The sequence below is a fragment of the Stigmatopora nigra genome, chromosome 16, assembly GCF_051989575.1.
Source record: "Stigmatopora nigra isolate UIUO_SnigA chromosome 16, RoL_Snig_1.1, whole genome shotgun sequence".
Lineage (NCBI taxonomy): Eukaryota > Metazoa > Chordata > Actinopteri > Syngnathiformes > Syngnathidae > Stigmatopora > Stigmatopora nigra.
This window is the reverse complement of record NC_135523.1, coordinates 5,179,072-5,191,860: the sequence shown is the minus strand read 5'-3', so window position 1 is coordinate 5,191,860 and position 12,789 is coordinate 5,179,072. Positions and strand designations below refer to the sequence as shown.

At 39.3% G+C, this 12,789-nt stretch overlaps 1 long non-coding RNA gene across 3 annotated transcripts in view; it reads left to right on the top strand.

The window, feature by feature from the left end:
• LOC144209787 (uncharacterized) overlaps positions 1-5,413 on the top strand; it is a 161,137-nt gene extending 155,724 nt beyond the window's left edge. For all 3 annotated transcript variants that reach the window (XR_013329236.1, XR_013329239.1, XR_013329237.1), the window contains one exon: positions 5,343-5,413. This is a non-coding gene — a long non-coding RNA (uncharacterized LOC144209787). The remainder of the gene's footprint in view (positions 1-5,342) is intronic.
• The last annotated feature ends 7,376 nt before the right edge of the window (positions 5,414-12,789 follow it).

The window sequence follows — 12,789 nt, the reverse complement described above, 5'->3', positions numbered from 1 at the left end:
AAGGTCAGTCTTAGGCTCCTCCTCTACTGTCTCTCATTGCTTCAATATTAGTCTCATTATATTTTAAATTGTCATAGTCATGACTTGGCCTCGACTTTGATCCAATCTTCAACTCTTAACATACCATTCTTGGTCTTGACATGCTCTCCTACTGCTTTCAACCTTTGAGGATCTTCCTGGCAATACTCTGAGTATCCAACTGATGGACACATCGGACAGTTGTAGATGAATTATTTTCCAAATCATCCATTTCTGACACAATTTACCAAAGTATAACATGATCCATCATTGAAAAACCAAAAATAATACCTAACCTAGTGAACACATTCCAAGCTTGACTTCCCCTTTAAAATTGAAAGCAGACAATGCTAGTTAAGAGTTATATTCCCAGCGGTACGCTTTCTCTCCCAGGCATCAAACACTGCTGTTTAATGTACACTCATGCCCCATCTACCTTGTCCTCCATTATATTCCTCTCTACAGACCTCTGTCTCATGCACACTTTCCCCCGGCCCCATGCTGGCCTCTGCTATTTATTGAATACATCTTTTACTCAGCTACATTTTTCCACCTGAGCTGGCAGTTGCAACTTTTATGGGGGTTGGTGCAGAGGGGACCAAGGCCCCGGTAGTTTTCTGTACACGCATTATGCTCCAGCGCACGACAGCCATCCAAAGCTCAAATGGAGGACACGCTACATTTTGGGGTTGTTGACATTTTCCTGTGTATATTATTTAAGAAGGAGTGATAGTGGGCCCACTTCCTTCTCATGAAAAAAATAACAAAAAGTCAATAGAAAGCCACCAGCTGTGTGGAGCCTCAACAGTGAGCATTGAAAAGGCTAAGTCAACAACAACCTGATCAGTAAAGCAATCTATTATTTAAAGACATTGTTGGTGTGATCATCTTTTACCTGGACCCAATTTATCAGGATGTAGAAGACACGAGTAAGCTTTTAGAGGGGTGAGGAAGTCATAAGACATCACATTTTCAAGTCACTTTATTACAACGTTAATGGCATTTGAGTGTGTGGGAAAACCTCAAAGGTAGGTTGAGTAGTACTAGTAGTAGTAGTAATAGTAATAGTGGGAATGGTGGTGGTAGTGATATTATTAGTAGTAATAGTAGTAGTAGTAATAGTAGTAATGGTGGTGGTAGTGATATTAGTAGTAGTAATATTAGTAACGGTGGTAGTAGTGATTGTAGTAGTAGTAATGGTGGTGGTAGTGATAGTAGTAGTAGTGATAGTAGTAGTAGTAGTGGGGGATTGTGTTATAAGTTAAAAGTTTGGTTATTTTACCTGTATTTGTTTTTCGTCCCCCTATAAAAATATATTCTGACATTTGAGTTGAACCTTTGTAAAGGTCAGCACTTAAGTGAATAGTCTTTTCGTTTAAGATGTTCTTTTTGTACAAATCTTTGTACCCAATGTGTTTGTGTGTACATCAAGTGTAACCATGTAATATCAGCCTCGGGTCAGAGAGGGACGAGTGTTGGTGCACATTTGATTCAAGTGAAGACCGTCTTTGTAGTGATGGCAAAGGCAGAAAAATAGGGGCTTTAAAGCCGAACGACAACGAGCTTTGTGTAAATAATCAAGGGCTGACCTGTGAGGTTAAACCCTGTAATTGAAGTTATGCTTCAAAGAGGCGACTGCCACCTTCTGCCGGCTGTACCATGCTGCATGGAGCGAGCGATACAGAGTGTTGGGGGAATCACACGTGCAGAAAAAGAATACCAGGGAGGTAATGGGGTGGTCAGATTGGATGACACCATTGGAGTGCCCGTCCTGGAATAAAAGTAAACCCCCCTCATGCACCACCCTACAAAGGCAAATAGAAGCCGCGAATGAATAAAATTAATATGTGAGCGTTCAAGTTAAACACAAGTGATTTGGTTGGGGGTAGGAAAGGTTTACAAAAAGAAAAGTAATGATGAGCTTCCCTTACACATTCTTTATAATTCAGTGCAGTTCTATTCACACCTCATTCTGGATCATCTCATCTTTAAATATGAGTAGTATTCCTTTATTCATCACAGTATTATATGTAAGAAGATACATCTAATAATTTAAGATGGGACACTTACTAGTGAAGGTACTCCTGTATTGCCAAGGTACTATGACTGAAACAGTTGCAGTTATTCACTTATATATATAGAAAATATATATGTATATAAGTATGGTACATTGTGGGTGATAGATGCTGCTGCAGCCCCCTATCAAACACCTCCCACCCATCCCTTCCTCCCCAAAATGTGCCCACTTCCTACAGCAAACAGCAGAGAGAGAGAGAGGCAGATTGAAGCCCGGCTCACGCTTCACTACGGGCCTCTTTCCCTCATTAATTCTGCTGATTCCACCAGATGGGAAACAAAATATTAATTTTGTTCCGCCTGAGGCATGCGGTCTTTCTGTTTAGGTATTCTCTAAATCACGGGCGGGGATGCTCCCGCACTTTGGAGCGTGGCGGGGAAAAGTGCCACGCCAGTAGGTCTGGGTGCGGCGTTCGCAATTGTCATAAGTGTAATTAATTGTGTGGCAAAATGATTCATTTAGCACAAGTCGGCGTGAGTAAGCCAGGATGCCGAGCCATGCCTTCTGAATATGCGCTCCTTTGGAATTGTACAAATTAATTGACTCATTTGATGTGGCATAAAATCCTAGTGCAAGTACACTGCATGCTACATTAGTTGGTTCACCCAATAAAACTGCTTTCCTTAGATGTGAACCCCGAATAGGACGAATGCCAGACCAGATCTCGAGGCTGTGATATGCTTCTGCCAGAAGGTTTCGGATTTGAGTAGCAGATTGTTAGCTTATCTAGTAATGACATTGCGGTTGAGGGATATTTTTGCTTGTCAGTTTTTTTGTTGTGAGCAAGACAAACAATCAATGCAACCAGTCATTTCTGTTTTATTTAGGCAACTGCTAATATTCTTAATGTCTCGATCACAGACCCCTGGCAGAATCTCCCTAGATCCAAATGTTCCAGATCCCTTTATTCCCCAAAGAATAATACATTCAAATGAATGAAATGCTTTCAACTAACATGATAGCGTCATATAGTCGGTGAACTTGAACAAAGATATGAAAAATGGTATGAAAGCTTGAGAAATTCTCCACACCTGCATAGTCGCTAAGCAGCAAGAAAAGCCCTTGTAGATCTTCTCCCATAGCCCCCCTAAACCCAGCCTTTTTACCCAAACAGTGCCTCACCCACCCCCCTTTTTCTTGTCCCCCACTTTGATATACATGTGTCAAGGCAAAGTGACAAATAGCACATATTAATTAGGCACCGGGCCCTGGCGAGATTGCTGTTATTAACGGTGGGAAAGGGGGTAAGGTTGGATTTAATTGCCTGTGACATCAAAGTCAAACGCGTGATATTTCAAGCATCATTTAAAATGTTTGATATGGAGGCCATTGTGCTCACATCTAAAAATATAAATGAAGACTGATGGTGGGGGGGTCGTACCTGCGTGTTCATATCATCTCAGTTTTTGATGAATGTAGGTGGTCAATCTTCTTAGTCACCAAAAAAAATTAAATTACAGCCCATTGGCAATGGAATTTCAGGTTCCTGGTTAGAATGCTGCTAAAAATATATATTTTTGTCCTAATCGTATTCAATAGCGTTACATTTTTTTGTTCCATACTGGTGGCAAACCATTGTGACATCGGGCCACTGATTATTCGAGGGCCCCTATCAAGTCTTTGGACAGTGCTTTTTTAGCTGGTTACCATGGCAATGCTGTCCTCCTGTTGGGCTTTTTTCCTGCTAACCCTGAAATTAGTGGCGAGGTGCGGCGCCACCCCAAACTGTGCTCAGGTCCTCTGCTGCTACGATTGGCTATTCACCAAAAAAAAAAAAAGAAAAAGGAAAAAAACACTGTTAGCAAGATAAGCGCCTGATAGAAGTCAATATCCCAAACTAGAAGCTTAGTATGGTTAAGGACCAAAACCCACACAAAGACAGATATTTTCAAATAATTGACACTTCCTAAAAATAACAATAATAGTGTGTCATATTCATAATTTAAAATCCTTTTAAAACAGCCCATTTACACATAGATACATAGTTTAAAGTCTTGATACTGTAATGGATTGGCATATAATTTATGCAAATAAAAAAAGCTTGAGCTAAATATTTAAGGATATATATATTATATATTTACATATTAAAAGAGCTCACCTCAACATAGTTCCTTGGTACCAAGTTAGTGTTAAAGAAATATGTTTTTTGCTGTAACCTAAACATAAAAAGCAAGAAAATGAATTGTGAATGTCAAACCACATTATGAATTGTAACAAAATCCTTGATTTGAATCACGGCCATTAATGCTAACATCGTCATTGCTGACACCCCACACGGGAATAAACTACACCGGCTGAGAATATGGGGCATTTTCCGAGCCCCCGTGCTCGGCGTATCACGCACCAGGTGCTCTCACTCGCAAATTAGCAGATCAACAGGGAGGCGGAAATGGCGTCCTGATGACGCCGGGCGCCAGCGTGGCACATCGTTTAGAAAATAGCCTATTATTTTTGTACGGGCATTAAAAATAATTTAGTGTCTTTAAGTTCAAAAATCCCCTAAAGACATGACAGAGCCCACAGTATGTGTTTTTTTGTGTGTGTTTTTCAAAGTAAAGATGTACAACTGTACTTGTTATGGCCTCTAATAATAAGTAGAACCACCCGTGGAGGTAAATAATTATAAATATAAACTACAATCTTACCAAGAACTAGACATTATGGCCTGAATGTAAAAAATTTGCTTTTTTTCCAAACAAATATCTCTTTTTAGAAGTTACGAGTTACCAAAAAGGCCAGACTTGAAAAGAAGAAAAATAATGGTATAATACATATTGATAAGACAATGTTTTTCCCCCAAAACTGGAATTGTAATAGGCTGGATTAAAGCCTAATATATACCCTCATAATATGTACCCTCATCCCGACCACCTCCTCATTGGGAATCTGCCCCGCACGAAGGACAGGAAGCCAAGTGGCAGGCAGGAACATACTGACGTTAATTAACAACATCTGACACAGATGCTGGGCTTGTAGTCGCTCCGGAGGTGGTCCTGTCACTTTTTCCCCATTTTTTGGTGTATTTTTTGCTTCAGCCGATTGGTCAACATTTTGTGCCACTCTATTTGAATGACAATTGCAGGGCACACATACAAATGTATCTCATATAGTTTATGCATCATGAAAAATTTGAACCTCATACATTTTTTAATCTATTCATGACATGTTCAAATACTTAAAACCTTTGTTTTTCTCATTCCTCAAGTTCTGATCGCCTTTAAACTGTTTTTTTTCTCTCATTCCCCAGGCTACACGATCACAGCTGATGACTTGCCAGATGTCAGGAAGACAGTCGCTGACACCCTTCAAATGGAAGGTAAGCTACAAAATAATTTGGTTTTATATCAAGCCCACTGTCAGAATAAGTAGAAAAGAAAGTATTGAAAAAAATCGACATCAGAAACAGGGAGAACCTTCAAATAAGATTGAAAATTCAATTTGGGTATCTACATCAACTTCTGCCTTAAATATTGTCACACACAAACATTTTGGCTAGACCAAAGCTTCATCACAAATAGAATGGGTATAGTTGAGTGGCCAAAAGCTTGTAGGTATCATTCTTCTGCCTTTAGGACATGTCTAAGCGCCCTTGGGCAAAATACTGAACCCCACGCTGCTCCCGATGTCACATCATCAATATTAAAATGAGGAAATAGTGTCATTTTGCGCTATCCAAGTATTGCCACTTTTACCAAAGTGGCCCATTGAAGAAAAGCCAGTTAAAACTCTTGAATAAGAGTGCTACAACCAGTTCCTCCGTTGAAAACAGACATGTCATTTGTTGACATGTACGCAAACCTGCTGACAAGCGACCCGTGTCGGGCGTGACGCAACCTGACAGCGACAAGGGCGAACCCCCGCCGGGCTCCCGTGCGCTGTACGTGAACAAAGAGCAGAGGTGAGGATGCCCTATAATCTTTGCACAATGGCAGGTGTGGGCTGGTGACGTACAATTTAGACGAGCTCATCGAGCACACATGTCGCCTCTTAAAAAACACACAGCAAATCCACAGTGCAATCCTCAAGGACATGAGCGATGACCACAATCCCACCTGAGTCGGCTCATGGAATTTTCCGGGCACAAGTGGCCCAGGACGGCACCCCCCTTGCCCCTGATCCCTTCCCTGGCCGTTCCCCAATCCTAATGACTCTCGTAAATCACATCTTTAAATGACCGCCATGCACTTACCGGCCTGCACGCTGCCCAATTCCAAGGCGATTTGGCGCCAGGCCACCATGTGGAAATTAAAAAATGGATCGTGTGATTCATCTTCTAAATGACCACCCGACTAGCCCCCTTTGCCTCCCCATCCCCCTCACTGGACCACTCCTCTCTGATGAAATGGTCATATTGGCACTCATGACTTCTCATCACTAAAGATAAGCTGACAAGTTGGCACTTTTTAGTTTGAATTCTTGCCACATACACGTACACTTTTGTGGTGAAGACCACCATTGGGAAAATGACTAAAAACTAAAAAATTATAGATGAGGGGCCCTGAGTATGCCTGACATTGATGAATTATTCAGTTTAATTCTTATTCCACTGATATAATATTGAATAGAATCCCATATTTTTTCCTAAAAGATGACTAATTAGAAAAAAATAGGTATTCTTGCCCCCAAAAATGTTAGGTTGTGTTCCCTTTGAAATATTTGCTCTATCTGGGCAGATTCTATTCACATGGCAACGCAAAGGAGATGACATTTTATTTGGCAATAAAGCTGAATATTTCGCCCCTAAAGTGGACATAATTCATCTTTCAAATGGTGCCCACATTTCTACATCCCACTAAACCCCCCTTCTGCCCTTCATCTCTGATATTGTCACACTCCAGTGCAACATTTTTTGAGATATGATGAATAATAACCAACTTAAAGTAGGATATCGGCTGGCATGTTGACAGCTTTAATTCCTCTGCCATGGTCTTCAGGGATGAAACAACTGTCAATAATGTCTGAAAAGTCCACAAGCAAGAGAAAGGAGGGGAGGGGTCATGGGTGGTGGTGTTGGTGGTGGTAGTGGGGGGGGGGGGCACTCCAATGCAATGCTGCCGCCCCCTGCTGGTAAGCAGCTTTTGAAGCCATCCCTCCTCCCTTCCCATGCCATTCAAAAAAAAAAAAAAAGAAAAAAACCCTCCCTAACAGAACATCTCACTCTTTTTGGGGGGATTTTTCAAACAAATCTGCCAGCCAAATGATAAAATATCAACTTTCACCTTGTGCAGGGGTGTTAGTATCATTTTGGTGAAGTTTTATGAGATGTTTTTTATTAAGGATGTGTAATTAAGATCCCGCATTCACCTTGCCCAAAAATATAAATAAAAGCAGAAGGTACATGACTCTAAACTCTACATCTTCCTCCTCAAATTGAATCTAAATAAATTCCATAGCGCTCTCACTAATGGTCACGCTGACCACAGGAGGCAAGTCTAACAAAATTAATATGCAAAAGAGATGGTCTATCATGATATTTGAGGATAAATTGAGGAGGAGGGGGGGAAAAGAAAAAAAAGACAATGGAATTTGAAGCGTGCAGACGTGTGCAGCCTCCCAATAGAAGCCGCATTGAAAACAACTTAACCCGGGACAGCAGGTGGGATGGGATGCGAAAAGGGGAGAAAATGCACTGCTCGTGGAAAGATCTTTGATATTTAGTTGATTTGACGGCATTAGCTGGGGGGGAGAAAACAAGTCTTCCTCTGTCTGGTTTTCTCTCTCTCCCTCACACACACACACACACACACACACACACATATGCACATGCACACACGTATCAAGATTATTAATGTGCATCATGCTGAGGCATCCCTTTCTAAAAAACCAAATGAAACGTCTAAACACCTGCATTTGTGTAGCAAAATTGTCGGGGGAAAATTATACAGCATGTTTGTCATTAGAAATATTCTTGTTGTGTATTAATGTAAGGTTCAATGGAATTAAAAGTAGTTGAAATTATTGTTTTAATTAGGATTAGGTTGGTGTTATTATTTTGAAATTAGGGAAGGATTGGAGGAACGAATAAGAATTGTGGAATATTTGTTTCTAGATGAATGAACAAATGAATGATTAATATTAAAATGAATAAAACATGGTATTCCATGTCGTAAAATTAGTTTTTTAAAATAAAGTCTTGCATTTAATATTTTTAATGTAACAAAATAGGGTTGATATAGACAATACATAACATTTATACTCTTATTATTAATAAAATCTATATTTTTAACTGACTAAAATTTGTAGATGACAAATCTTTTTTAATACACACATAGTGAAACATCTTAAATATTCTGCAAAACGTGATAATTTTACTTTGAATTACCAATAATAGAGATCATTAATGGGTTAAAGAAAATGATTGCAGGCCTCATGCATCCAAAACATTGTCTTCATCCTCTTCATCCTCCTCCTCATCCTCCTGAATGTTAATCGCAGCGTTTCCGAATCATAAACGCTAACATAAATCAGCGCACTACAATATTACGCTCCACTTTTTTAATGTTCCCCTACGTGGAGCGCAGTAGCTGCAAAATAAATCACCTCAGCCGCTCTGCATGCTTTGCGACGTGCACCCCCTTTTTTTTCATGGGCATAAAAGATGGAGTCCCCATTTAGTCATCAATAGACGTTGCATTGCTTTGCTCTATTATTGTTATCACTCAAATTTGCTACGTTTCATGCGACAGCTTTGTTAGAAATGTCCTAAAAGGAAAAGCGGGATTATTGAAGGGAAATATGTTAACATTCCCACGCGTTAAATATTTAAAATGACAAGCCAAAATTAACGATTATGTCAAATGTGGATGAGTAGATTTCCAATTAAAAATTAAACTGTATAATGCATTGAGCTTCAATTGAATTTCCCCTTGAGGGTTCGACAAATCTAATGAAAATATACAATTACAAATTATACTTATTAATTAATATAAAGTGTTGAATTAGCTACTTGGTTAAAAGTGATATTTAAAAATGTACGATGCAATTATGGTATATATGGGATGATGAATATACAAATGAACAAAAAGGTATTTTAATGACTAAATGTGATGAATTCAATTTTGGGTGTATTTTTTTCCCTCAAATTGAAGGCATTTTATCAAAATTAATTTCACAAAAAGGAAAAAAATACAATATTTCAGTCCCATGAGTTTAAAAAATATATATATATAACTATTTTAATGAGCGTAAACAACAATGGCCTAATTTTTAATTGTAATTTCTTGACAAAATATGATTTACTATTTCATATACGAATACCCACATATATCATGAGGCCACCCATAAGGACCATTTCACTAAAAAGGCGATCAAAACAACAACAAAAAATCTCCATCATTATTAATAATGCATTTCCTCCTGATTTTGTGTTTACTTTGCGGCCTAATGGCTCCTAAAACCTTGTAATAATGACTCAAAAATACGACTTTTTTTAAAAACAAATACCCCACTCGCATTCTCTGAACTGGAGTTGTAAAAGCCCGTGCACTTCCAACCTCCTCCGGCCCGCTGCATGTGATAGCCTGCCTCCATGTGGGGTTTCATATTTCCCCCGTCCCTCATCCCATCCCAGCATGGAGGCCCCGTAATGTGCACGTCTCGGCACCGCCTCGCTCCCACTAAATGGGCCGCATTTGCACATCTTCCCTTAGTCCAATCCCGTTGCTCTCTTGTCTTTTTTTTATTTATTTCTTTTTTTATTTTAATGCGACTTCATTTCAAGATAATACTTTCCCCCCATAACGTCCTTCATCATTTATTGTGTGTGTGTGTCTGTGAAAAATTAATGCCTTTAATTTTGCTTGATGGCAACATCAGTGCAGCTCTGTAAATTGCGCTTTAATGAGATTTTGCTACAGGGGATAATCTGAGAGCGGGTCAGGGGGGGGGGGCGAATAAAAAAAAACATCTTGCAAACATCTGTAGACCTTCCATGGTGGAGACTCCCCGTAAATCTGTAGGGGTCTCTCCGGGATGAGCGCACAGAAAACGTCCACTCAATCAACACGACTCGATGGTAGTAGCAGTGTTTGAAGATTTGCTCGACTAAATCGGGGGGGGACTTCAATCTGAATTTTGCTCGTAAATGTCAGAAGTCAACAAAGATCAAAAGCTCAATGGGAAGCATTTTTTTGTTTTAGGAAAAACAAATACATGAAAGACAGGAGCACAAAAGTCACAACAACAACTCTAAAACTTGTGGAATTAATGAAAACACAAAGCTGAAGTTTTTAGATTTATTGATGTTCATTATTTTTGAGGGGTTTTGATTGTATTCTTATGAAGACATTTTCATGCCATGTGTTTTGGTATAGCTGCAGGTGTTATGAAAGTAACCATTTTTTTAATTTACTACCAATTTCTTCCTTCCCATACTTAATTTCTCCCCTATTATTGTCTTGTAGGTCCACATCTTCTGATCAAATACCAGGATGTTTCCATTGCTGTTTAAAATTTCATCCAGACGAAAAAGTGACAAAAAAGCCCCAAAGGATGACGAGGATGATGCATCATCCTTTACTGTAAGTACAGTATTATTTTTTTATTAGGAGAACTTTTGTCTTTTAAATTTTTGGCCATGAAATTAATCCTGATTTTCGCTATGAAAACCTAGTAAAAATATAATAATCCCAAAAGTATTTTTAAACCATTGAGTTGGAGTATAAATCATTCTAAAAATTATATCTTAATTTTTTTTACATTTTATATTATAAAACAGCATTTTTTTCAGGGACGTCTTGAATATTTTTACAATTTGGTGTATTCCTAAAGTAGTGAATAGTAGTAGTAGTTGTAGTAGTAAATATTTTCTTTGTTCACTAGCAAAAAAAAAAAATGACACATAAGGAAACTACTGTAAAATTTCACAAGCACATAGCAAGTATAAAGACATTCCTGTTACACTTTCCCCAGAACAACAGTGATTAATTTGATCTAGTTGAAATATTACATTATCAATTTGTTCAAAATCAAAATCTTTGTGTCACTAGCTGCATTACCCAGATGATTATTTCTTTGCCTATAAACCTTAAGAAAAAGGTTTGGTCCTCCACAGAGGTTAACATTTTCCTTCAAGTTATCCATCCGTGTAAAATGACGAATCCCATCTGAATCATTCAAAGACTAAACACGTGGGACAGTAAAAGTAATATGTATATATTAATCACAGATCAAACGCAAAGCTTATAACAACAGGCCGAGTCGACCATGGGAATCGACTTTTATATTCGACAAAAAGAAAACATCAGTGAAACGAACACAGAAAGTCACACAACTCGGTCCAACTACAAAGGGAATAATCCCTAGTGGTATGAAAAAAAAGAAAAAAGTAAATGAACTTTCCCCCCCCCCACCCAACATCTTTAACACCAACGCCTCTCCTGAACCAATCTTAAGGTCAAGCGCCAACGCCTCATTACCGTTTTTTTTTTTTTTTTTTTTACAGTCGTATCCACATCCTCCACCTGGTTTGTATGTTCCCTCATTATCTTTCCATTACCTTGCCCCGGTCGCCGTGGAAACCGTGCTAATTACATGGCAGACGGCAACCTGCAAGGTGGGATGCTGTGAATGTGAGGAAGGGAGGTGGGTGTGTGGTGAGGGTGAGGGGGGCTTCTCATAACGACACGCGACGTCCACTCGGAGGAGAGAGAGCATCTTGCTTTTAAGACTGGATGGTGTTTTTTAAGGTGGACACTGCCGAGTAGTAGTTACACTTGAATATTTGTTGTGGAGTCTACAGGCATTCTTTCAACATTTAAGAAAGTCATTTAGTGATTAATGCCTACATATTTCCCTTTGCATTACCCTTGGGTGTTTCTGTCTCACAACATATTTGACCTATTAATGATCAATCTGACTAGCGTAATATATGAACTATAATTCATAATGATTTTGTAGATTGGCTGAGCCTGAGATTTATAAGTGCACCATAGTATATACATATGTATTTATGTGTATATGTGTGTATATGAGTATATAATCAATACCAGTCAAAGTTTGAACATCTGAAAGCTTTCAAGTGTGGACGGTGATATTACGAGACATCACGTGGCAATGAAAAAACGAAACACAGCAGCTTAGTCTACCCTTGCGTGGTTAACCCCGATGCGAACCTTCTGGGGGTCGCCCATCGTTGTCATAAGCTCCACTGATAGGTCAATTGGAGAGCAGCAAGTGGTAACCCACCCAACAAAAAAAATGCATCAATCCATGACGAGATCGGAGTCATAAAACGAGCCAGTGAGGAAAGGGAAAGATTTGTCTTACATTTACTCGCTATATAAATGCATCAAATGCGCCCCTGTGATGCTTTCAAGTTTCACCCATGTCATTCCCACTTGGAAAGGAAAAGAAAATGTCCTGCCGGGACAAATTAAGTGGGGAGTCGTAGCTGGACTAATGAAGAGGCCCAGAGGATATTTGTAGGGTCATGCCAAGGATGTGGCATCAGAAAATTGGGCATTAAGCGGAAATGCTGTAGATAGCTCCAAACTACCGGCGGCCTTGCTACCAGGAGGAGGGTCGCTGTGCTTTCCCGTTTTATTTATTCAAGTCTTTTTCTAGAAATGAGATGATTATTCACTGAGTGTCTGCCTGTGTCGTGGTGTAACTGTCAGCCCGCAGAGCCACGAGAAATGGAAAGAATTTGCATTTATTCAGGGCCAGTGGCCTTCCAGGCTTTTTGAAGTTTCAGA